We start from the raw sequence: 26,321 nt of genomic DNA on the forward strand, positions 1-26,321 counted from the left end.
CCAGGTATGTCACACTGGGAGATTAATTGTCAAACTAGTTACTGACACCACTGGGTCCTGGTTCAGAAGTTAGAGCCAGTAATCAACATGGACATGACCCAATGAGTCACTGATGCATGGTCTCCATCTGGCTGATGTGGGCATCCAACCTTCTGTCGATGATATCAACTCCACAATGCCTGCTAGCTACCAATGAATGACAAAGATATCACCTCTACTCGCACAGTTGCTGATAGGTACCACTTTATCTGCCTCTGCTGCAGGGCTTCCAGATGCAGGTGTTGCCGGTAGGGCCGAGAATTTGGAAGCAACGGTAGCAGGCCGGGATCCAGATGACCTGGGTGCTTCATTTGGTGGTGGTGGTGGCGGCGGCAGCGGCAGCATTTATGCTGCCTACTGTGAGAAGCCGACAGAGTTGTCAACTGGCTGGATAAAGGCTGCTCTACTGCTGCATATAATAGTATAACAAATGGAGAGAAACAAAAACTAAACCAAAAATAATTATATAAGAGAAAGGATATCAACAATGAGGGTGGTGAACAGAAATACAAGCACAATGAAAACTGCATTCTAACTATAGTTTCTAATGATAGAATAAAAAATATAACCAACAGCTGAAAGCAGCTTAGTACAAAAATCAAGTAAATGCTCCACAAAAAACAAGCTGCCACAAAGACTGATAAATAAGACTTTATTCCAGAGGATAAGAGTTTTCACACTTAGTGCTTCATCAGATCCATAAAAACATCACAAAAACACATCACATTATATAATACAAAGGCAATCAATTAACCAATCAAATATAAGCAGCAATTACTGATATATGCTTCGCTTTTTTTAATGCAAGTTTTAAAGGTACAGATAAATTAAGCCCAGGCAGCTTATCTGCCTGCAACCTCACAATCCATTTAGCTTCTAATAGTTTCTAATGATACATTTAAACAGAATACACTTTTAAAGCATTAAATAATCATGGAGGTCAGAAATCTTTTTTTGTGTGTGTGTGTGTGTGTGTGTGTGTGTGTGTGTGTGTGTGTGTGTGTGTGTGTGTGTGTGTGTGTTTGTGTGTGTGTGTGTGTGTGTGTGTGTGTGTGTGTGTGTGTGCATTTGTATATGTGAGCCCTGTATTTTGTCTAAATGCATATGTGTCAACATTGTTTAATCAAATGCATTTAGTCGATATATGCAGACAGTCGCCAGGTGCACTAGATTAACAATCTCCAGGTAGGAGAATAAGAAGTTATGTCTTACCATAACGTTCCATGTTAGTTGTCTTCTTCTCGCCTTCTTTCTTGCTGGATGGGTTCGGAGCCGATCCTCGGCTCTGACTCGGCCTATACTATAGCTCGAGAGCTATTTTTACCGGCTCGAGCAGCCCTATATCCCACAATACCATGCGCTAACTCCCCAGATCTTGTTTGGAAGCTAAGACATAGTATAAATAGTAATATTATAATAATAATATTATAATCCTCTTTTACGAGTACAGATTACCTGCTAGTAACACTAAGGATACAAGGAAAGATGCAACATATTGTATCTCCAGAAATGGAAGGACTCAGAACCTCGAGTCTATCCAGGCTAGGGGGCAGGAGGGAGGGACGCAAGAAAGAAGGTGAGAAGAAGACAACTAACATGGAACGTTATGGTAAGACATAACTTCTTAATGTTAAGTTGTAATTCTCACCTTCATTCTTGCTGGATGGGACAGCGTCCCTAGCATCTTAGTCCTGGGTGGCTCAATGGAACAGACTCCTGAGTACAGTGGAACCAAAATCAGCTCTATTTCTGGAGGCTAAATCAAGCTTGTAATGAGCAATAAAGGTATGTTTGGACACCCATGTAGCTGCTGCACAAATGGCATCTTGTGGTAACCTTGCTTGAAACGCCGTTGAAGTTGATAGTGCCCTGGATGAATGAGCCTTAGGCCTAGAGGGGGGTTTCCTGTGTCTCAACTCATAGACCAAGGTAATAATAGATGTCAGCCATCTGGAAAGAGTAACTTTCGATACCGGAAGCCCTTTCTTGCCTGCAGCATAAGAGAGAAAGAGCTGGTCTGACTTTCTGAATTGTTTTGTCCTGTCTAGGTAATACCGTAATTGGCGATGAACATCTAATGAATGTAATTTTTGTTCAGCCCTGTTGGTATAGTCTGGGAAAAAGACAGGCAAATCAATGGAGTGGTTTAGATTTGCTTCTGATAACACTTTTGGTAGGAAGGAAGGGTTTGTTCTGAGAGTTACCCTATCTTTATGAAAAACCAAATAAGGAGGACGGACAGACAAGGCTTGAAGTTCCGATACCCTTCTGGCAGATGTTATAGATACTAAAAACAGCGTTTTCCAAGAAAGAAGTTTGAGGGAGCAAGAAGCTGCAGGTTCAAAAGGGGGCAGAATTAGTGAGGTTAGAACTGAATTCAAATCCCATTGTGGGGCTGGATCTTTGACTGGAGGTCTGAGCAACAAGATGCCCTTGAGAAAGGCTTTACAGAGTTTGTGGGACATAATATTTGCTTCTGAGAGTCCAACATGAAAATTAGCAATGGCCACTAATTGTACCCTGATAGTGGCTGATGATGACCCTGAATGAAAAAGCTCCGTCAGAAAGTCTAGAACCTCATGAATGGGTGCATGGAAATGATCTAAGGATCTGGTTTGTGCCCAGTGTGAAAAACGCTTCCATTTACTCGCATAAGTCTTCCTAGTATTGGACTTATGGGAAGCCAGAATTATATCACGAACAGGAGGAGAAATAAGGGGAAGCCTGGCTATGGCTGGAAGTGGAGCAACCAAGCTGTGAGGTTGATGGAATGTAGAGACTGATGCAGCTTGCCCGTGAGGTGGGTCAACAGATCCGGAAGGGGTTCCAGATGCCAAGGCTGTTCCAGTAGGTATTTGTGCAGGAACAGGAACCAAATCTGTCGAGGCCAAAACGGGGCAATGAGGATCATTTTGGATCTCAATGCGGTTGCTTTCTGAATTAATTGTGGGATCAATGGAAAGGGAGGAAAGGCATAAAGAAGACCCTGGGGCCAAACGTGAACAAGAGCGTCTCTGAGGGGCTGGCCTGGTAGAGGAAAAAGTGTGAAGAAGTCGAGGCACTTGCTGTTTTGCGGAGTTGCGAAAAGGTCACAGCAAGGCTGGCCCCACTTCCGAAAAATTCCGTCTACTACCGCTTGATTTACAGACCACTCGTGAGGCATGAGGATAGTTCTGCTCAATCTATCTGCTATGACGTTGGACTTCCCGGGGATGTGCGTTGCTATCAGAAACCGTTGAGATGAAATCGCCCATTGCCAAAGTCTGAGTGCTTCTCAACAGAGGGTGTAGGACCTTGTTCCGCCCTGCTTGTTTATGTACCACACCACAGACATATTGTTCGTTTGAATTGCTATAGTCCCCATGGGAAGAGAGCTCTGAAGGGCCTGCAACGTCAAAAGCACCGCCCTCATTTCCAGGACATTTATGTGCAGGTGGCATTCTAACTGTTGCCAAGTGCCCTGGACCATCCTGCCCTGATAATGCCCCCCCCCACCCGATCAGGGAGGCATCCGTTGTGACAGTGGCAACTGGAGGGGGGAGAACAAAGGGTCTGCCCTGAAAAGCTGAAGGGAAACCATCCACCAGGAGAGATGTTTCTTGCAAGATGGTGTTATCAAAATGTTGTGGGTCATTGGTAGCTGTTGAAAGGACCACTGAGAAAACAGCATCCACTGAAGGAGCCTCATGTGGAAGCGGGCTAATGGAAGTAGAAGAATCGCCGCTGCCATGAGGCCCAACACTTTCAATACTAGCTTGACTTGGACTCTGCTGGGCTGAAACAGAAGCTGAACATTCCGCCCTATGTCTGTCACTCTCTGAGGTGGTAATGTTGCAGACATTTCTGTGGTGTTTAATACAGCGCCTATAAAGTTTATACATTGACAAGGCGACAAGAAGGACTTTGCAAAATTTATAGAAATACCCAGACTGGTGCAAAGTTGGATAGTGTAATCCCTGGCCATTATGAGATCCTGTTTGGTGGTAGCGGAAATGAGACAGTCGTCTAAGTATGGAAACACCTGGAATCCTTTCTGTCTCAGGTGAGCCGTGACCACTGCCAAACATTTGGTGAACACCCGGGGAGCTGTGGTGAGACCAAATGGCAGGGCCCTGAATTGAAAATGACGGACTCCCAGCCGGAAGCGGAGAAACCTCCTGGAGCGCCTGTGTATTTTTATATGGTAGTACGCGTCCTGGAGGTCTAACGAGCACATCCAGTTGTCTCTGCCCAAAAAGGGTAGAATGGACTGCAGTGTTACCATCCGAAATTTTGTCTTTAGTACAGAGTTATTTAACCTGCTGAGGTCCAAAATGGCTCGCCAATCTCCTGTTTTTTTTGGTACCAAAAAGAATCTGGAGTAGATTCCGGATCCTAGCTGATCTGCTGGGACTGCCTGGATGACTCTTTTTTTTTTAACAGCTTTTTTATTTCTAGCTGAGCCTGACCCCTTTGTGCGGGTGGTACGTTTGGTAGGGGTTTTGGCGGTTGTACCGGAGGGAAAGTGAAAGGGATTTTGTAACCCTCGGATATGATCTTCTGTACCCATGTGTCTTGGGAGATGGATTGCCAGGCTTCCGGGTACAGAGATAATCTTCCCCCGACTGCCTCCAAAGGTGGACAGGGATGCTGAAAGGGTTGGTCAGGGAAAGATTCCCTGGAACTCTGGTTCTGTGGACCCCCTCTGCCCCTGGGGCGGCATCTGTTATTATTCCCCCCTCTGCCTCTAGGGGGAAAATAGAAGTTATGTCCTTACCATAACGTTCCATGTGGAGTGTTCATCTCGCCTTTGTTCTTACACATGGGTTCGGAGCCGATCCTCGGCTCCGTGCCGGCCTCTTGCAAGCTCTGCATCGAGAAGAAGCTCGAGACAATCTAATACCCACAATCCCCCTCTGCCTTTACCTCAGATCTAGTTTGCAAGCAAACCAATCTCCAGAGAGAGCACATTCATGCTTACATCACATATGTCCAGAAATAAGAATTTATACATAACTATATATATATATATATATATATAGTAAGACAAATAGACATATATATATATATATATATATATATATATATATATATATATATATATATATATGTCAACTATGTACACAATATTTGTAGAAGCAGCAGCAGGATGATCCTGGCCAGGCATCAAAGAACGTTCTTCTTAGGGCGGGAGGGTGGGAATGTAAGAACAAAGGCGAGATGAACACTCCACATGGAACGTTATGGTAAGGACATAACTTCTATATGTGATAGTGTTCAATCTCGCCGTTTGTTCTTACACATGGGTAGTGTCCCTAGCTCCTTGTTCCTGAGGAACTCACGGAAGGACGTTCTTGAGCACAGTGGAACCAAAGGTTGCCCTGTCCCTAGAAGCCTTGTCTACCTTATAATGAGAAATGAATGTATGTGGCTTAGACCAAGTAGCAGCCGCACAAATAGCGTCCAGTGGTAGGCGGGCTGCATGAGCCAAAGATGTAGACACTGACCTTGTGGAATGTCCTTTGGGTTTGTGCAAAAGAGTTTGATTTGAAGAATCGTAGACATAGATTATACAATCCGTTAACCACTTAGAAAGAGTTCTTTTGGTAACTGCTAGTCCTTTCCTGCTATCAGCAAAAGCCACAAAGAGTTGATCAGTTTTTCTGTGATCTTTTGTTCTATCCAAGTAAAATCTTAGTTGTCTGTGAACATCTAATTTATGCAACATGTACTCCATTTTGTTGGAGTGATTTTTGAAGAAAGTGGGTAATTCAATGGACTGATTAATACTGTTAATAGAACACACTTTAGGGAGGAAGGATGAATTGGTTCGAAGAGAAACTCTGTCAGAGTGAAAGATCAAATAAGGGTGCTTGATGGAGAGAGCCTGAAGTTCAGATACTCGCCTAGCGGAAGTAATGGCTACCAAAATAGAGTCTTCCAGGACAAAAATTTTAATGGGCAAGAAGAGGCAGGTTCAAAGGGGCAACATTAAATTAGATAACAACAAGTTTAGACTCCAAGGTGACGTAGGAGATCTGACTGGTGGTCTAATATGGAAAACCCCTTTTAAAAAGGCTTTACAAAGTCTGTGAGCCATAACAGGAGCTCCACATTCTTCCACATGGAAATTTGAAATGGCTGCCAATTGAACTCTTAGTGTAGCAGGAGAAGCACCCTGATGGAATAAGTCCGTTAAAAACTCTAATATTTTATTCAAAGGAGCTGTAAAGGATCCACTTGGTGTGTATTTGCCCAGAATACAAATCGCTTCCATTTACTAGAATATGTTTTAGTAGTGGAAGCTTTATGAGAAGCCACCAATATATCCTGAACTGCTGGCGACAAAAGATCAGACCTGGCTAAGTTGGGAATTGGAGCAGCCAAGCTGCTAGATGGAGGGACAGGAGGCGGGATGGGGAGCCCCTGACGAGTGAGTCAATAGATCTGGCTCTGGGTCCAGAATCCAGGGTCCCCGAATGCAGTGAGTCTTCAGGAAGGGAAACCAAATTTGACGAGGCCAGAATGGGGCAATGAGGATTATTGTCCTGTGTAGGTTTCTGGCTTTCTGGAGAAACTTTGGTATCAGAGGAAATGGAGGAAATGCGTACAGGAGTCCCGGGGGCCAATCGTGAACCAGTGCGTCCCTGGGGACTTCCCTGGAGGGGTAATAGGGCAAAGTAGCTCCTGCATTTGGCGTTCATTGGAGACGTAAACAGGTCGCAGGAAGGCTGGCCCCACGTGCGAAAAATCCTTTTCGCTACTGACTGTTTTAGGGACCACTCGTGCGGTAACAGAATTGCTCTGCTCAGCCTGTCGGCTATGACGTTGGATGACCCCGGGATGTGCGTTGCTATTAGAAAGCGACCCGTGGACTCCGCCCACTGCCAGATTCTCATGGCCTCTCTGCATAGCTGATAGGATTTGGTTCCCCCTTGCTTGTTTATGTACCAGACTACAGACATGTTGTCCGTCTGAACTGCAATAGTTCCCAGAGGAAGAACGGGAGCAAAGTGTTGCAATGCTAGAAACACTGCCCTCAACTCTAGAACATTGATGTGCAGATTGTACTCCAAATTGGTCCACTCGCCTTGGACTGTCTGTCCCTGAAAGATGCCCCCCCACCCTATCAGGGAAGCGTCCGTGGTCACCGTAACTGTAGGTGTGGGTAGCACAAATGGTCTCCCCTTGGAAAGGTTGCACGTTTGAAGCCACCAGTTTAGATCTGTCTTGCATGTTTTCGTTATAAGAATCTCGTGTGTTAGAGGTAGTTGTTGAAACGACCATTGTGCAAACAGTAGCCATTGAAGGACTCTCATGTGCAGCCTTCCCAAGGGTATTGCAATAAGGAGGCTGACATGAGTCCCAAAACCTTCAGTACCAGTTTTGCGGAGATTTCCTTGACAAAAGTAGAAGGCGTATGTGAGTCTGAAGTGATAGTATCCTTTCGGGAAGTCTTAGAATTAACTGACGTGTGTTTAATTCTGCTCCTATGAACAAAATATTTTGTGATGGTTGAAGCAAGGATTTTCCGAAGTTCACGGAAATTCCTAGATGAACACACAGTTGAAGAGTAAAGTCTCTGGCCTGTAATAGTTGACGCTGGGTGGTGGCAGAAAGGAGCCAGTCGTCCAGATACGGAAACACCTGGAATCCTTGGCGTCTCAAGTGAGACGCTACCACTGCCATGCATTTGGTGAAGACCCTGGGGGCTGAGGTCAGACCAAAGGGCAGGGCTCGAAATTGAAAGTGACTGGCTCCCAGCCGGAAGCGCAAATGATCTCTGGATGCCCTGGCCATCTTGATGTGGTAGTATGCATCCTCTAGATCTATTGAGCACATCCAGTCGTCCTTCTGCACGAATGGAAGGATCGATTGAAGCGTGACCATTTGGAACTTTTCTTTCCTGACGAAGGTATTGAGGTAGCTCAGGTTCAGGATGGGCCTCCAGTCCCCTGTTTTCTTTGGAACTAAAAAGAACCTTGAGTAAGTCCCGAATCCTTGCTGGTCCGCTGGGACTGGTTGGATGACTCTTTTTTCTAGCAGCTTTGAAATCTCTATAGCTGCTGGCTCTCGCAGATGGGGCGGTACATCTGGGAGTCTTTTCTTTGGAATGGGATCGGATAGAAATGGTATATTGTAACCTCTGGTAACCACGCTTTTTACCCACTTGTCTGTAGTTATGTTTTGCCAGGCCTGAGGGTATAAAGCTAAGCGACCCCCGACTGCCTCCAGAGCAGGACAGTCGGGCCTCCTCTCAGGAGTGCTGGAAAGGTTTACCAGGGAGTGTATCCCTGTCACCTTGATGTTGCGGACCCCCTCTGCCGCCTGGGCGGCGTCTTCCACCTCTGCCCCCTCCTCTGCCTCTAGAGGGGGCATCTCCCTGTGTGCCTGAGAAAGCTCCTTGGGGTTTTCGAAACCATATTTTCCCACCACGTTGTCCTTTGGGGTACGGTCTGGTTGGGGTGGAAAAACGGACTCCGACAGCAGACAGAGTCTTTCCCTCCTGTTCACACCGGGTAAGGGTCTCCTTTACTTTGGGGCCAAAGAGCGTGGCGCCGTCAAATGGGGCATTAGTAAAGGAAGACTTGAAGGCTTCCACAAAGGAACATAAGCGCATCCAGGATTGTCTACGAAGAGCAATCGCTGAAGCTGCTGCCCTACTCGAACCTTCGGCTGCGTAGGAAATCAGCCTCATGGACGAGTTCACAATGGCTGTAAGGGTATTAAGTTGTGCTGTCACTTTCTCCGAGACAGCAGCATCTGTAGTACCCTGGAGGGTATCTCCCAACTCTTTGACTAGATCCCTCTGTAGACGTGTAAAATGGGTCAAATAGTTCAGGGATCGCATGGAAAAAGCCGCTGAACTAAAAATGCGCTTCCCATACCTATCCATCGTCCTAGAATCTTTATTAGGGGGATGGACAGATGAGGAAGACTCTGACATCTCCTTTTTCGTGGCCGCTGCCACCACCATAGCGTCTACTGGAACTCCTTTTGTCAGGAAGGACTTGTCCTGAGGTGCTGTAATGTATTTATTTGGTTTCCTTGGGACTGGTTCCACTGTGTCAGGAGCCTCCCACGCCCTTCGAGCAATTAGTTCCATTAATTCATCGAAGGGCGGAGTGACCCAGGAGGAGGAAGGGCGAGCACCAAATGCCTTCAGCAAAACTGACTCATCCTCAGAAGGGGGAAGGGACTGCCAGTCACCTCTCTGTTTCAGGATCTCCAAGATGTCCGAAAAAGAGACATCTTCTGAAGGTGACTTAGGGGACCCTTCTGACTCATCTAAGTCAGTATCAGATGTCAAGGATTCTTGTGGAGAATCCAAGTGTCTCCTCTTACACAATCTTTTCCTAGGGACTTCTTCGTGGGGAGCATCCGAAGAAGCCTCCGAGGAAGAGGGGGCACCCTCCAGGGGTGGCTGAGACACTGGTGCCCAACGTTTGGATGTGGCCGTGGGTGCAGAGGAGGATAACGGCCCTTTATGGGGAGGAGAGGTTGCTTCCACTGATGTGGTTGTCTGGGTAGACAACACCTTCCTCATTAGGTCGAACGCCCCCGGGTCCTGCATCGAAGAATCTCCCGGTCCCGAGGAAATGGGAAGAATCCCCGACACAGGCACCGAAGGCATCGACCCCGAGGATGGAGCCGAATCGATCCGCGCCGAGGCCCCGAGGGGGAGAGTCGGAACCGAAACGTCGGTTCGACTCTTGGCCCCGGAACCAAGGACAGACCGTCGGCTCCGAGACTCCGGTATCGGGTCCGACGGAGTCGAGGTGAGAGGAACAGACCGAGAAAAGGACGGTTCTGGACCCGAGGGCTCCACAATCAGTAGATCAGCCTCTTCCGGCTCCAAAGACTGAACAGGTCTCGGAGGAGGAATGGATGGAGACACCGGGAGGCCTTCAAGTTTCGACACCAACTGGGTGGAAACCGAAATAAGTTTGGACAGGGCCGAATGCTCCAATAACTTCTGCACCACGCGATCCACATCGACATCAGAGAGTTTGGAAGAAGAACGGGTCGAAGGAACCGAAGACGGAGCCGACCTGAATAAGGTTGAAGGAGGGAGCTCCATCACCGGTTCCAAGACTCGAGGCTCAGGAACCGATACCAGTTGAACACTGAGCCCCGAAGTCTGTGGAACCGGTGATCTAACCTTTGCTGAAGAGCTCGGAGCCGATGACTTGGGCTCCGACGTCTTCGATTCCTTAGAGGATTTTGATGCCTGGTCAGAAGCATCCAGAGCCTCCTGAAAAGAAGGTTTTAATAAACCTCTGTCCATTAGTTTCCTGCACCTATCTGTCATGACCCTCCCACTAAAAGAGTGACAGATGGAGCAGTCCTCTTGCAAGTGGAGAGGGCCAAGGCAGTAGACGCAGGAACTATGGTTGTCAGTCACTGACATTTTCTGGCCACACTGACAATGCTTAAAACCTGATTTCACCTTATCAGACATTATAGTAGTAAAAGACAAGTCCAGTAATGCAGTCAAATCCAAGAAAAAATTGTCAAATCCGGTATAACAGTCAAATCCTATCAAATTTAAGAAGGGTTGTAGGCCCCGAAAAATTCTAACCGATAAAACAGCTTAACGGTACCGAGAATTTATCCAGTCAACAACACAATCACACAGAATATCAGTGAAATATCAAATAGTAATAAGAAATCCAATAAAATATAACAAATAAAGTTATATCTTAGCTTTAGACGCTCGAGCTAGCTCCCAACGATGCGAACGCAGCAGCGGCAAACTAGATCTGAGGTAAAGGCAGAGGGGGATTGTGGGTATTAGATTGTCTCGAGCTTCTTCTCGATGCAGAGCTTGCAAGAGGCCGGCACGGAGCCGAGGATCGGCTCCGAACCCATGTGTAAGAACAAACGGCGAGATTGAACACTATCACATTTCACCACGTGCGGCAGGCACGACTCCCTGTGGTTTGCCGAACCACATCTTTCCACCCCTCTGCCCTTTAGGATAAGGTCTAGAAGGCGTGGAAAAACAAACTCCCGCGGCAGAGAGAGTCTTACCATCTTGCTCGCATCTGGTGAGGGTATTCTTCACCTGAGGTCCGAACAATTCCGTACCGTCAAAGGGGGTGTTGGTGAAGGACGCCTTAAAGGGGTCGGCAAAGTTACAGAGTCGCATCCAATAGTGACGTCTCAACGCAACGCCTGTGCCAGCGGCCCTACTCGCTCCATCGGCTGCATAAGAGATAAGCCGCATGGAGGAGTTAACAATGGAGTTCAGGGTAGCCAGCTGAGAGTTTATTTTGTCCTTAAACCCCACAGCAGAAGGATCCTGTACCGTTTCACCCAGCTCTTTGAGCAAGTCTCTCTGAAGGCAGGTGAAATGACATAAATAGTTCAGCGATCGCATAGAAAAGGTTGCTGAAGCAAAGGTCCGCTTGCCGTACCTGTCCATGGTCCTGGACTCTTTGTTAGGAGGATGAACAGATACAGAAGGATCAGCTTATTCCTTCTTAGTGGCTGCTGCTACCACCATAGCATCAACTGAAACACCTTTGGTGAGAAAGGATTTGTCATCTGATGCAGAAATAAATTTAGAAGGCCTCCTAGGGGTAGGTTCCATTGAATCAGGAGCTGCCCACGCCTTTCTAGCCACTACCTCCATTAGTGGGTCGAAAGGGGGAGACACCCAGGAGGTAAAAGGGCAAAATCCAAAGGCGTCAAGTAAACCGACTTGTCCTCGGAAGGTTTGAGAGTGGACCAATTTCCCCTCTGTCTTAGGATCTCCAGGATGTCTGAAAAGGAGACATCCTCAGAGGGGGATCTGGGGGAACCCTCCAACTCATCCAAGTCGGTGTCCGATGTGACAAACTCGGGGGAGTCTATGTGCTTCCTCTTGCACTTTCTTTTCCTAGGGGGTTCCCCTGAAACTTCAGAGGAGTCCTCGGAAGAGGAGGAGACACCCAAAGTGGGTACCCTATGCTTTGGATCTCTGCTGTCGGGTGTAGGAGGGTGGCCAGAGACCGTAACAGGCACTACAGAGGGAGGAGCCACAGAACTTAACCTTGGAGTGGACACTGGGTCCAGCACACTCCTCATCACCTCGAAGGCTCCCCTATCAGACACCAAAGGTAGCCCCAGCTCCGTAGAGACCGGAACCACCCCCGGAACCGACAGAGAAGGCTCCGAGAATGATGTCAGGGCCGAACTAACCAGAGCCGAAGCTCCGAGAGGGAGAGCGGGGTCGGACAAGGGTCCGATGCCACTCGCCCCCTCGGAGCCGACAATGGAGTCTCGGTGCCCGGACCTCTCCACGAACGGAACCAATAAAGAGGTCGTAGCCGATGACACCGGAGCCGAAGGAGGATGTATCAGCTCCGACGTGGGCAAGGTCACGGTTCCGACAAACTCCGGCTCCGAACTCGAGAGATGAGTCGGAGGAGGAATGGATAACTGTATCGAAGGAGCCACAGTCTGGCGAGATGGGCTCTAAAGCATTTGGGCCAGCGCCTGAGATTTTATGAGTCTACTGACCACCCTCTCGATGTCGTGGTCAGAGAGCCTGGATGACCTCGATGAATGAGTCCTATGACTCCGCTCCGATAGGAGAGGGGACCTCGGAGCCGATCTGACGGACTCTAGCGAAGGGGATCGGCTCAGATGATGGTTTTGAAGCGGAACCCACTTTGCTCGCCTCGGAGCCAGACGGAACCAAGGTCGGAGCTGTCTCGATAACGCCAGCCCTCGGCTCAGAAACTGGAGCCGAGGGTTGGGCGGTTTTTGACGACTTCCCCGAGCCAGACTTGGACGGGGAGTCATCAGGCTTTAACAAGCCCCTTAGGATGAGCTTGTATGCCTTTCCTGCAGGACTCTTGAACTAAATCCGTGACAAACGGAACAAGAGTCCTGCAGGTGTAAAGGCCCCAAGCAATAGACACAAGAAGTGTGACTGTCTGTCAGAGACATTTTCTGACAGCACGAGTCACACTTCTTGAATCCCGAGACCTTAGCGTCCTTGGACATAAGTCCTAAATACAGAAAACACAGTAAACACAGTCAGCCCACACACTCACTCAACTTATACCCAGAAAGGAGTTAAGGGGACTGACTAAAACACCCCTGCTAATTAATTATATATACTTCATTGCAGTCCTCCTGGGCCAGTCACACCCTCTGCTAGTTATGTTTGCTAACTCAGAGACTGCACAACCCTCAGGGGAAAGGGAGTAATGTTAAGTTGTCATTCTCGCCTTCATTCTTGCTGGATGGGTAACTAGGTAGACCCGATTATAAAAATTAACTAAAAGAAAGGGAAGAAGGGCTACAAAAGGGCTGTAATAAATAAAACTATCAATAGGGACCTAAAGTAGGAAAACTATCTGGAAAACTATCTGAAATATAGTTCTATTGAAAAAAATTCTCTTTTACTGACCTGAGCCGGTAAAAAAAGGGCAACCTCGCAGCAAAGCGGCAAACGAGATCTGGGGAGTTAGCGCATGGTATTGTGGGATATAGGGCTGCCTCGAGCCGGTAAAAATAGCTCTCGAGCTTAGTATAGGCCGAGTCGGAGAACCCATCCAGCAAGAATGAAGGCGAGAATGACAACTTAACATTACTCCCTTTCCCCTGAGGGTTGTGCAGTCTCTGAGTTAGCAAACATAACTTGCAGAGGGTGTGACTGGCCCAGGAGGACTGCAATGAAGTTCTTTCTTACAGTATGCAAGTTAAAATGTTGACATTTGGTTTGGCAACCTTTTGCAGTCAATACATGGGCTACTCGACTAAAGTGAGCAGACCCATACATCAATGTACCTAAAATGACTTAAACATCATAAGATCAACAGTAAAAAGACTGACAATAAATATCTAAACCTAAAAAGATCTAAACTGAAAAAGATCAAAATACAAGATACTGACAAAATTTGAGTTATATTAGGGAAGGGTTTATGCCCTTTCCTCACTACTGTGTGACCGCGGAGTTGGTATATATAATTAATTAGCAGGGGTTTCAGGAGTGCCATGATTTTGGTACTCTTCAGATTTTCACAAAATGTCCAGATTCTCCCAGGTCTGTTGTCACTTGTCTCAACTCTGTTAAAAAGCTGCCCATATCTTTCAATATTGTTCTAGCTTGTGGTAGTATTTGTTTAAGCTCAGTTTTGATGAAGATAGAGAGAGGCTCAGTGATCCAACAGTGACAACAGACCTGAGAGATTTACAGGATATACTATTAGTCACAATGGATATTAATAGTCTGTTCACCGTTATACCTAATGAATTTGGTATCAATTCCATTAATAAGTTCCTATGTTCTACAGGTGTCCAGAAAGATCCTATTTGCCATCTCTTAGAACTAGTATTGGAAAACAAGGCTTTCGTTTATGGACAAGATCTTTTTCTCCAGACATGTGGGGTTGCCATGGGCACCCCATGTGCAAACAGTTACTCTAATCTAGTTCTAGCTCAATGGGAGAAAGATCAAGTCCTTGCTATCAACATCTCTACTATTATGGTCACGTTGCTGATAACATTTTTATTCTGTGGAAAGGTAACAGTGAGCAACTGACTCTATCCACAGATTACTTGAATAACACAACTGGCTTTCTTAAGTTTAAAGTCAACCATTCTGATCAATGAGTTGACTTTTTGGATGTCAAGATCTAAACAGAACCATTGAATGGAATCCAAACGAAATTGCATAGAAAAGAAACATGGGGAAATCATTACTTGCATAGGCAGAGTATGCATCCTAACATCATGGAGAATCAAGTCACTAGAATCTTCCGACTGTGTAGCAATGAATACAATTTCCAACAAGAGTATGTTCAATTGCAATATAATTTAAAATTTAGAGGATATAGGGCTACAGATCTTGAACTGACTAATGATGTCAATACCATCAGAAGAAGCCAAGTACGACCATATTTCAGCTGACCAGTTGAACCACCACAGCCAAAGGCTAGAAGAGTTGATCCATATATGAAATGCTTAATGACTTATAGTAATGATAGCAAAAGGGTTTGTGAAACAATTAGGAGGTTCTGACCAGTATTAACAGTAAATGATGATAAAATCAGAGATATTGTAGAGGAACATCCTAGATTTTGCTACAAGAACAGGAAGAATCTCAAAAGGCTTGTGTGTCAGAAAGATGGCTTTACGAAACCTTCTGTATCTAACAGGAGAGGCCCTTTGAGATGCCATCACTGTAAAGCATGCCCCTCCATTGACAGCAGAAATATCTTTTTCCATCCAGTGTCCAATCAGCAATACATCTTTGCTGTATTTGCTAATTGTAATACACAGACTCGATCTATCCAGCTACCCGTTTGATCTGTAAGGCCTTTTATGTAGGCAAAACAAATTAACACTTAAAAGCTCGTGTCTTACGACATCTATGGGATATAAGGGATGGCGACCCCAACAATGTGTTATCGGTACATGTTGCCACCTTTCCCAATCATAGTTTTAAGTTTCAAGTAATTGAGTGTATTCACCAAATGTCAAGAAAAGGAGATGTGGTCAATCGTACGGAGCTTAAGGAGGTAGAATGGATTGTTAATTTGAGAGCTCATTGCCATCCGGGGCTTAAGGTCCCACTTAGATCCATCCTGAAGGCGAGGAGACTAAGTAAATGTTAATATTGAGTCGCAAAGACATCTGCTACTCAATTACTGGTTTGATGTCTGTGCAATATTATCTTGGATGGTTGCCCCTTGACTGGACACATATTTCTTTCTCCGCAGGTGGTCTCCCTTTCTTAGAAAATGGATTATTTTATATATTTTCTAATTTCAATTTTTCACAGGAGAATTAGTTAGATCTGTTTATTTATTGCTTAGTCAGCTGAATTATGCTACACATATGTGCTGTCATATGGCTAGAGGGATCAAGACACTTCACTTATTTATTGTTTCTTTTGAACTGAGTATTTATGATGAGGTTGTTATATTGATTAATGTTGAGTGTGGTTAGAATATCTGAAGCATAATAACTAGAGATTTCTTTTAAAGCAACTGAGTGAATTGCCTATTTGTTTGTTAATGTCTCTTTTGTTAATGTTTACTGCAGCTTTGGATAATGGCTGTATTTATTTATAAACCGTGTATATCTCTTCTTTCTATCATGCAAGTGTAAAAATGTAGTATTTATTCATTCTACAGCATAGCCTTGTATATTAATTCTGTGTAGCTGTATGGTGACTGATTGATCTACCTGAGATGATATGATAGGCCGTTTACCACAAATGTCCACCTATAGTGGAAACCTCCTATTGTAATTGATTGTTTGGTCAATTGTTTTGTTGAAGGCTAATTTATATTTTATTTCTTATCTGGAAGTAAGTTTAATTACATAGTAGTTGTTAGTGTTGTAGTATTGCTTCGCCAATCATGCTTTTAAGAATGCATGATGATTGGTGGTTCTCCCTTAAGGGATGATATGATAGGTCATTATGTGCCCTAATGGCCTTCCCCTTATGAAATGCGAGGCACAGTGAATTTACTGAGATTAATATGATATTCATTCTTACTACTTTTAATTGAGTTTGTGTCCTTCTGGCTTATATTTCTAGTTGTTATGACCACTTGGCCTATCATTTGGCTACGAAAGCATGCACAGTGGTCTATATATGATCCTGTACTTGCACCTGCTATCATAGATAAGTAATCATGAAGGTAAAGTTAGATTGTTTTTTTAGTCGGTGATGACTGTCATCATATATCTTGTAATTGATTTCTTACATGTTTATACTTCACATACCCCCGGATTCATGAACCCTCCGTGTAAGACTAATTAAGTCTTACTCGGAGGCTGCAGTTGAACGGTATCATGTCAGCGTGCCATGAATATTCATGAGGGCATGCTGACCCAACTGCAAGTCTAACACGGACCGTGCAGGAAAGCAGGGGGCGTGTCCGACTGCCGAGCAGTCTAAATATCCACGCCCCTGCAAGTGTCCGAAATGTAAACACACAAGAGTGAGTCCGCTCAAATGTCCATGTACCAAACACCACACTCCCTGACACTGTAAACCCCCAGCACAGTTATAAAAAGTAAAACATTAATTTTATTTTTTTCTAATTCTCGAAATAGCTGCCCGTATTTGCGCGTGTGTGCGCGGGTGTGCCCATTGCTTAGCTGCAGTTAGCAATCCTGACATGGAAGAGCATTAAGAAGGAATGTTTATGCAAATTACGCCAAATAGCAATAGCGTAATGGTAGAGAGTTCGCACAAAGAGGAGGCATTCACGGTTCGAGTCCCACCACTACCCTTCCTATTTATGTTTTAAATTAGTGTATGAAATAATACCAGACATATATGATTAAAATTTTACTAAAAAGCAGTGAAATGGCCTATGTATCAGTAACCAAAATATATATTTATAAAGGATCCTGATATATCATTGCCCGCAGTTAAGCAGCGTTTTACCCAGTGCAGTACAGTTGCCCATAACTAAATAGTGCTTTACCCAGCACAATGTAGTTGCCCATAGCTAAATAGTGCTTTATCCAGCGCAATGTAGTTGCCCATAGTTAAATAGTACTTTATCCAGCGCAATCGGTTTGTGTGGAGGTGCGCATCGCGCCAACCAGCACAACGTATGGCAACGTGGAGCAACGCAGAGCAATGTTGTCTAAACACAGCCACACCCCCTAGCCTGTCTGGACAGTAGTAAAATAAAATGCAATGACAAGGTTCGAACCCAGGACTCTGTGCACCATAATCAAAGTATTGAACCACTAAGCCATGACAGCTTAGAATAAACAGTCACTGTTAACATGCATATACTTATAAATGGTAGATTAACCATTACTAAGCAGGTCTGCAGTCAGTCGAGAATTTTCAAAAATGGCCAATCACAAAAAAGTGCGGGAAATGTGACATATTTAAGCCCCATAGGCGGGAATACTCGCCATAACTGATTGTAGCTCCTATCTGCAGTTAGAATGGCTGGTGCTGGAGAGGGTACATGCTTCCGAGTGCAACGTTAGGGCATCGAGGAGTCAAAATACATGGTTTGGCTCCTTGTCCACCATCATGAGTCAAGACTCTTGCAGGGCCAGTTCCAAGGGACGGAGTACAAGGCAGAGGCTTGGAACCGGTTAGCTCATGACCTCACCAGTGTCACAGGCGTTCCTCGGACTGGCGAGCAGGTCCGTCACCACCATGCAGACCTGAACAGACGGAAGCAGGACCTACTGAACTAATGGATACAGGAGGCCCATGGGATGCAAGATGCCCCACAACTGAGTAGGTAGCCATGGAATGCAGTATATAAGAAATGATAATTGATTCTGTATAATGGATAGGTATGTCTCAATATCCCTTCATTTACTTCACAGCTGCAGGTGACCATGCTGCGAATCAGCAAGCCTATGCAGATAGGCTGCTAAGGCTGCTCCACCAGGCAGGTTAGTGATTATTCTGCATGTATTGTTATATAAAATAGGGGAGAGAGCCTGAAAGAAAGTGTTGTAGTCCAATAATACAGCCATAAAATGCCCTGAATAAGTCCTCTGCATGTACTGTTATATGAAATAAGTCAGAGAGCCAGAAAAAAAGTGTAGTAACCCATTAAGAAAGGTAAGATATGTCCGGAATAATATCTCTGCAGGTACTGTCTTATAAAATAAGTGAGCGAGCCTGAAAAAGAGCGTTCTAACCTATTAATAAAGGTATAATATGTTTTGAATATGTCTTTCATATGCACTGTAATATCAAATAAATGAGCGAGCCTGTGGAAAAGTGTGTAATGCAATTAATAAAGGTATAAAACCTGGAGTGTGTCTGTGTCACTTACTTTGAAATGTTGTTGTACCCTTGCATTATACAAATAGTACTGTTTTAATAAGTGCTGGCAACCCACAGTTGGGCAGTCCCATCTAAAGTGGGTGATGGAAGTGCTAGTAGCTGTGAAGCATATATACAGTCCTCAACAGTCAGTTACTGGCTGGCATGCATAAGTAAATCTGGCAAACGAGTAGTTTGTTAATTTGTTCCCCAGAAATGTGAGTGTGCTACAAGAAATACAGGGTTCTGTACAAATTGAACTGAAAATGTCATGGGAACACATCCACATATGTAGATAAAGAAATATAAATAAAATCAAGAAATATGTAGCAGTAACATCGGCATCTTGGACAGTTAGTATGTCAGATATAGGTCAGGTTAATGAGTACTAGCCAAACCCATTACACAACCTAATGCATGTTGGCAAGTGAAATAATACATGTAGGGGATATATACCTGCAGTCACTAGGAATGTAGTGTAGACTAAAAGTACTTATAAGATGTTAATTGAGGTTTCTTTCTACACCCTACTGTATGTGCATAAACCATGCAATTCCACACCTCAGTGGGTATGTGTAATCTCAAACATTTGTTGGGACATATCTCCTATTGTTTTATAAATATCTGCATTCATTTTGATGCATTTGCCCTGTTCAAACACCACAATCATGGTGGCCTGTTGCTACCAATCATCCCTGCATGCTGTTGGAATGTCCACTGTCGTTCAATATATGCATGTGTTATGCTTGCTGTTCAACTGTTGGAACATTTGTGTGTTGAGTTAATGGGAATATTACTGCATGCTGTTACAACTAATCTGGAATGCTGTTGTTTATGTTGTAATTAAACACACCTAATCACAGAACCTATGGCAAGGCCGGTCCCAGCAGACCCACCTGTCCCTCCTCAGCTGGTGAGTGCACCTGGCACCAGCAGGTCCGGTGCCCAGCCCGGTCTCCCCTCCTCCGTTGGTCCTGTGCCACCTTTGGGTGGAAGCACTGCAGGGGATGGGGCTCGTCCCCCCAGTGCAAGCATGGGCAGAGAAGGGCCACTTGTCACCCTTCGAAAGGTCCGGGTTGTGGTGAGTAGGGAGATCCAGCGTTCAGTCGCTGATCCCTTACGCCAGCTCAAGGCGAGAGTGGCGCGTCTCACGGGTGAGCCTGCCCATCCTACACAGCCCCCAGCACAGCCACCCTTGGGGCTGTGAAGGTGCAGTGGTGACTGCCCATGGGTGGAGATCTCAGTTCCACTGTTACCATCTGTGGGCTCATGGGTTTGCGATTTCCAAACATCCTTCCCCGTCAATTGTGTTCACCCAGCCCATGTGTCATACACCGCCCCTGTATGCATCTTGTTTGTCTTGTCTGTTTACCTCCCCAACCTACCTCCCCAAATATGCCTACTTCCTCAACCTCACTTTCCACTCTCACCTGAAAAAAAAAAAAGGGCAATCTGTACCCACAAAAAAATTACGTCCCATACATAGCTACCCATTTTGCACACATGTCTGCTGGACATGTAAACTGATAATTATAATTGGCAGTACAGCATACTTTGTTTTCCTCACCCCTCTCCCAGGGGTGGAAGGTTCCAAATTTCACTCCAAATTTATTGCATATGCACAGCTGTTGATGGTAAAGAAATGGGCAGCTATGGACCTTCCCTACACCCATTCTGCACAACCCGAGCTTGTTTTCCTACTGTCTTTCCTTCTTTGTGCCCCCTTTTTCGCCACTTTCCTATCTCCCCATTTTCTTTTCTTTCAAAGAAATTAGCGCGGGGGTTAGCACTTTTAAGCAGTAGTAAGTGGGTTTAAGCGAGTGTGCACATGTGTGCGCTTAGCTAAGTGTCATGCAAACCCACGCAAACCCGCTTACAACTGCTTAAAAGTGCCTTAGTCACTCTATGTCAGGGCCCTTGTTCTGCTCAGCAGCAAAAGAAAATACCTCTTCCAGTCTCGAACCCCAGACCATTGACACAATAGACTGTATGAATTTCCACTAAGCCACAGCAGATATTCAATAACCTGGTGCTCAAATAAATATATCATGCATTTCAATGACTGAATGTAAAGGAAAAATAGGAAGGCCATAACACAAAGCTTGTTTTGTTGATCTTTACCAGCAATTGTTGTGAAATGCATTACATGAGTGTGATATGAGAAGCAGCCATTCTAGCAGCAAATAAAGTTACAGAGGCACTTTACAACCCCCCACAGTATCATAGCAGGACAAACAGTGGCAAATCTGATTAGGGCAGAGGCCATACTACCTAACTGTGACTACTTTACAGGGATGTCTTTGATTGTGAAACATATTTAAGCTGTGTCCCTCTGAATCCCACTGAAAAGTACTGACGTCAGTCAGAAAGGTGGGGAATTACACAATGAATACTGACAATAATAACAGTAGACACCGCTTGTACTTCATAAATGGAGTACGAATCCATATGCACTGCTTCACACAAGTCTAGACTTTTACTGTCACTATTATGTGTAAGGTGTACTTCATATTTAACTACCTATCCCTGACTCCATGCAAAAATGTATCTGAGTGTTTCATAGGCCTGGCAGAGGCACAAACAGCTATCCTGTTGTTACACACTCTGCAAATAGCTATGGTAGGACTTCCACAAGCATACCCTTATGTGGGAGTACAACACAGAAATACCAAAGGATGTAGCCATGTACTGGTAGCAACTGACTGTAACAATGCCATTGTACTAGTGATGAAAACACCTGTGGGTTGCACAGACAAAGACTAACAGTGTAACATTTGACTACCATCTGGATAGGTTCACAGTTGGGAACTATGCAGACAGACCACCTGCCTTGATAAACCAACAGGTACACACCAATCATTTAAGTCCAGTAAGATAACATTCACACAATAATACAAAATGCTCTCTGTATGTTAGCACCCCCCACACACACACACACACACACTTTAAATACACTTGTGTGTTTAGGGTCTACCAAGGATGTAGGTAGGCATACACAGTACTGGAATTGTCCAGTTGTCCTGTGAACCCTGTGGTAATGTCAACAATAAAACCACAAACCTTGCAGAAGTGAGTACATTAATATTCACAGTATAACAGTTCACAAACAGTTCATGTGCCAAAAGAATACTTCTCAATAACTACGTTTGTATGGCAGTTAATTATATGAGTAGAAAAGAAACTACATAGTCACATAAATGTTGTGTAAGCATTTGTAGAGGTGAGTTAAACTCAACACTGACAGCTCTGTACTGCAAGTGGCAACAGTCAGGCCTGAGTACAACATGTACATCACCGTCTACACCTCTAGCTTCAGATATAAGAAGTATACCAACCTTCTGACTGACACAACAGTGTCCACAGCAAACAACCATGGGCCCCAGTGTGGAAATATGAAAGGGCTATGCCTACATATCTTAGCAATTTATAGCATTGGGTTGCTATGACAGTGAGTACTGCAATTACCACACAGCAGGCTGTACGCATTTACCAAATGCTGGGCACCAACTGGTGCAGAGGGCATCACATGCACATGCCCAGATACCTATAAAAGCAGATTGTACTTGCTATCCCCACATGCAATCATTACATTGCACGTGTCAGCAACTACTGACAAACTTTATTACTTAATAAAGAAACCTTACTTAAGTAAATATTATATTTACTCATGTAAAACCGAAATATATTAAGAAAAAAAAACTTAATTAATAACCAATAATAACAAATAAGTAAAAAACTTTACTTAATAAATAAAACAAAACCTTGAAAAGCATACACAGACTGACCTGACAGTGAGTAACTGGTATGTAACAGATTTGTAGTTACCGGCAAGTAGTAGATGTTTATGAATAGTACTGTACATACTCAGAAACATGCATAAGTGGCAGCAGTAGGTATGTATGCAGTGATGCCATGCATAACTACTGCCATGGACAAATTAGTGTGTAGCTGTGTGCAGTGGGACATAACTGTGACATATGTATCTAAGCATTATATGTCGAACATCTGAACATGTTATCTATGGTCTGTACAGTACTGCGTATAATGGCAGTTTGGGGGAGTAGTACAAACACCTATATAACCTTGGATGTGACAGAGTATGACATGCATGACAGTAACATAATTTGTAGCTTAGCATTGGCAACTGCTGTAACAGGCTAGTATAGTAATGTTAGCATTTGCAGCTATATATACTCCCTGTACTATTACTGTATGCACACATGTGACAACTGTCCATGTTGTAGCAAGGCCCAACAGGTCATCCGTGAGGTGTACGGACTTACTACACTGTGGACCCTGTGTATGTATGGCACACACATATGGAGAGATATGTATATGTCTGATAAATTAGCATCTGAACATGTGCATAGAGCAAGGGACATACTGCAACTCTTTGTGAAGGGTGGACAATTATATGTTGTTGCAGGTTATTATGTGCATTTTTATATGTAGGCGGTAGTGTGTGGCAAACAAGACAGCATACAGTGCTGGCATATGACATGTGGCATTTAAACGCCATGGGTATGATTCCTCAGGTTTTAGTCTTCCAGATAGGGGGTCCTGCTAAAGGTACATGGGCTGAGACTACCTTCCATGCATTCTGCACAAGACTGTGCAATATCATTACATAACTGCATCCCTCTCAACCTTTGCATAATTGATATTCCCACCATGAAAGGTGGACTGTATATGTGCCTATATGTATATCTATATGTACAACAATGGATGCTCATATGTATGCCCAAGCTCAATGTTGTAAACGTATTGCCATCCCTCTTGTTAAAAACCCTGTACCCATGAACTACCACATAGGTGGGTAGTCTACGCAACACCGAAAGTGTGATGAGAGACTAAGGAACAAAGGTGAACAGTAGTGTCCCTATTGATAATCACAGTGCCACACTAGTCATGTAAACTAAGTACGGCCCACATGTCATCAGAAAAGGTGTGTCATCCATGGAATAAGAGGTCAGTGTTCCACTGTACTCATCAGTCATAACACCCATCATAGAGTACATTGGCCCTGTCGGTATGTACCTCAAAAGACATTAACAGCGACAGTAGACGCCAGACACATACCTCACAAAGAGTATTACCAGACTCAAACAGATGCCCTATGCATTACAAAACCACAGCTACACTGTGTCACATACCGCCTACCCAGAGACAACCTCTGACTAACATACAAAGCTATGCCAAACCCACAGGTGTTGGACATGCTCCATATATACAGATTAAACTCCATACAAGCTACACACTGTACTGATCTAAACCCTGTAACGTGAAAAAGCAGAACATGCTGGAGTGATACATTATCATCTCAGACACATACCATACTCTGGAACTAACCACCTATCAATAGCAAATGAAGGTCCTCATTAGCAGTTGTCATGAATAATCATGATGAGTGGGTGTGAGATAGGAAACACAACCCGGAAGTCACCACTGTTGCTCTGCATGACAGGGGCACATGAACCAACATTACATGGGTGTGGAAGGGCAGGGTACCATATGGCTAGGCTTCCATAGGCCCTACGGATAATAGCCTATTAGCTACCTAGGACCCGATACACACACGCATGTAATTGTTGTATTACTTGCTATGTGAGGTTGACTGGGTGTGATGGTGAATGTGTAGGCGAATGTGTCAAAGTTGTGTATATGTGTGATAGCCTAGTGGGAAACTGTGTATATCATGGTATGTAGTGTTGCAGCTCAAATACCAGCAAAGGATACGTATGCTATTGCTAGGCAGGAAAAGCAGTAAGGCATACAATGTGATGTAGTCCCATGGTGTTGACCGTAGTGTGCCACTGTAGGCTTAAGCATTACATGTATGCTTATTGATTGGTAACACTAGTGAATACAAATCCTGTAAGAACAGTAGTACTACCTGAAGCTGTAGGCCTAAACAGCACAGTATGGTTTATATCCATATTGCTTGGACACACTGTTTTGTTTGTTACCTGTAGTCCTCACACATTACAAACCTCAGGCATGAGGTTTTGTAGGTGCTGACACACAGTACTGTATGTTACACAGGTAAAACTGATCTGGGTTGCCATACCTTTGTGTCCTGTACGTATGTCTAATGTGTGTGCGGGTATGCCTGTAACATGGCCTTGGTGGTATGTGTGTCACAGGATATATGTGCATATCTAGCAACATGTGTAGTGTATTACAGCAGTATGCCACCTATAGTGATGAATGTACACATTTGTTACTGAGAGGTTTGCTAGCAACAAGTAGCGTGGTGTACTGATAGCACTTAAACTGTACTTAACATTCATTTCAATGAATGACAAATGTCTGCATGCATTAGCTTCATACATACCCCCTGTGGCTAGGTGGTGCATTGTGTCACATAGAGTGTGCCATGTACTGTTGTATAGTCTTACATACTGGTTCCACTTTGTTGCTGTGCAGAACATGTTTTGGAATATAGTATGTGCCAGGCACTGTCAGGCAGTTGTGTGCTGAGCAGTCCTATGTGGTATTAAAGGTGTGTATCTACTGACAGCCAATAGGTTGCTATATATGGCATTTCATTGATGTCTGTACTTTAGCATGTTGTGTGCCACATGACTTGCTCACAATTACTGTTTTATTGTCTTACAGGAATATGTCTCACAACAGGAAGCCTGCCTATTCCCCTGAGGAGGAGGAGGTCATCTTTGATGCCCTGGTACAGCATTACAACCTGCTGTTCTCCAGATCTAGCCAGGACCAGCATGGACGCACTGCACTGTGGCAGGATGTTGTCCGTCGGGTGAATGATGTAGGCATGCATAACCGGACTTATGAGCAGGTACGCCATCACTGCAGTGATTTACTCAGACATGTCCAGCAGCATGCCTCTAATGTCCACAGACAACAGCTTGCCACAGGTGGTGGTGCATCAATACATCCCCCCTCACCAGAGTGGAAGAGCTGCTCCTCAGCATGGTGGCTCCTGGCCAACCAGTACAACAGACATGCATCATCATGGAGGCCGGAGTCACCCAGCACGTAGATACAGAGCGCGTGCAGGTAACATGGCATATCTGTAGACTACTGTTAGATCAATTGTTAGAACATGCATTTACCAGATGTGTACTGTGTATTCAGAAGATGTGGAGCCGGGTGTCATGCAATACTGATAATTTGGAGCATAATTTGTATGCCTGTGACTGTGACCTCTTGTACTACTGTGGAATTGCAAATATACAGCAGCAATGCCATTGTTGTTGACACTGACAAACTGTCTCATATCCTTGTAGGTCCCTCTGGTGTGATAGCAACACAGCAGACACATGCTGGTGAGTGTTCTACATTTAATATAGTATATAACATGTGCATGTCATAGTAGACTTGTAGACCATATACACATGTAAAACACCTACACATAATGCATGCTCTGCATGTTCTCTGTGGGCTATGCACATCCCAGTAACATGAGTATCCACCTCAAACACATGCAATACACAGAGCATCCCAACCAATTGTGGTACACTGCAGTGGACATTGTATAGGCAGAGTCAATACACATGCACACAAC

At 44.6% G+C, this 26,321-nt stretch overlaps 1 protein-coding gene across 1 annotated transcript in view; it reads right to left on the reverse strand.

Moving 5' to 3' along the window:
• The window catches only part of LOC122799370 (proline dehydrogenase 1, mitochondrial-like), a 972,876-nt gene that overhangs the window by 770,647 nt on the left and 175,908 nt on the right, over positions 1-26,321 (reverse strand). The gene's annotated exons all lie outside the window — the stretch shown is intronic.

This window comes from Protopterus annectens, chromosome 4.part0, assembly GCF_019279795.1.
Source record: "Protopterus annectens isolate FY-2018-M chromosome 4.part0, PAN1.0, whole genome shotgun sequence".
NCBI lineage: Eukaryota > Metazoa > Chordata > Ceratodontiformes > Protopteridae > Protopterus > Protopterus annectens.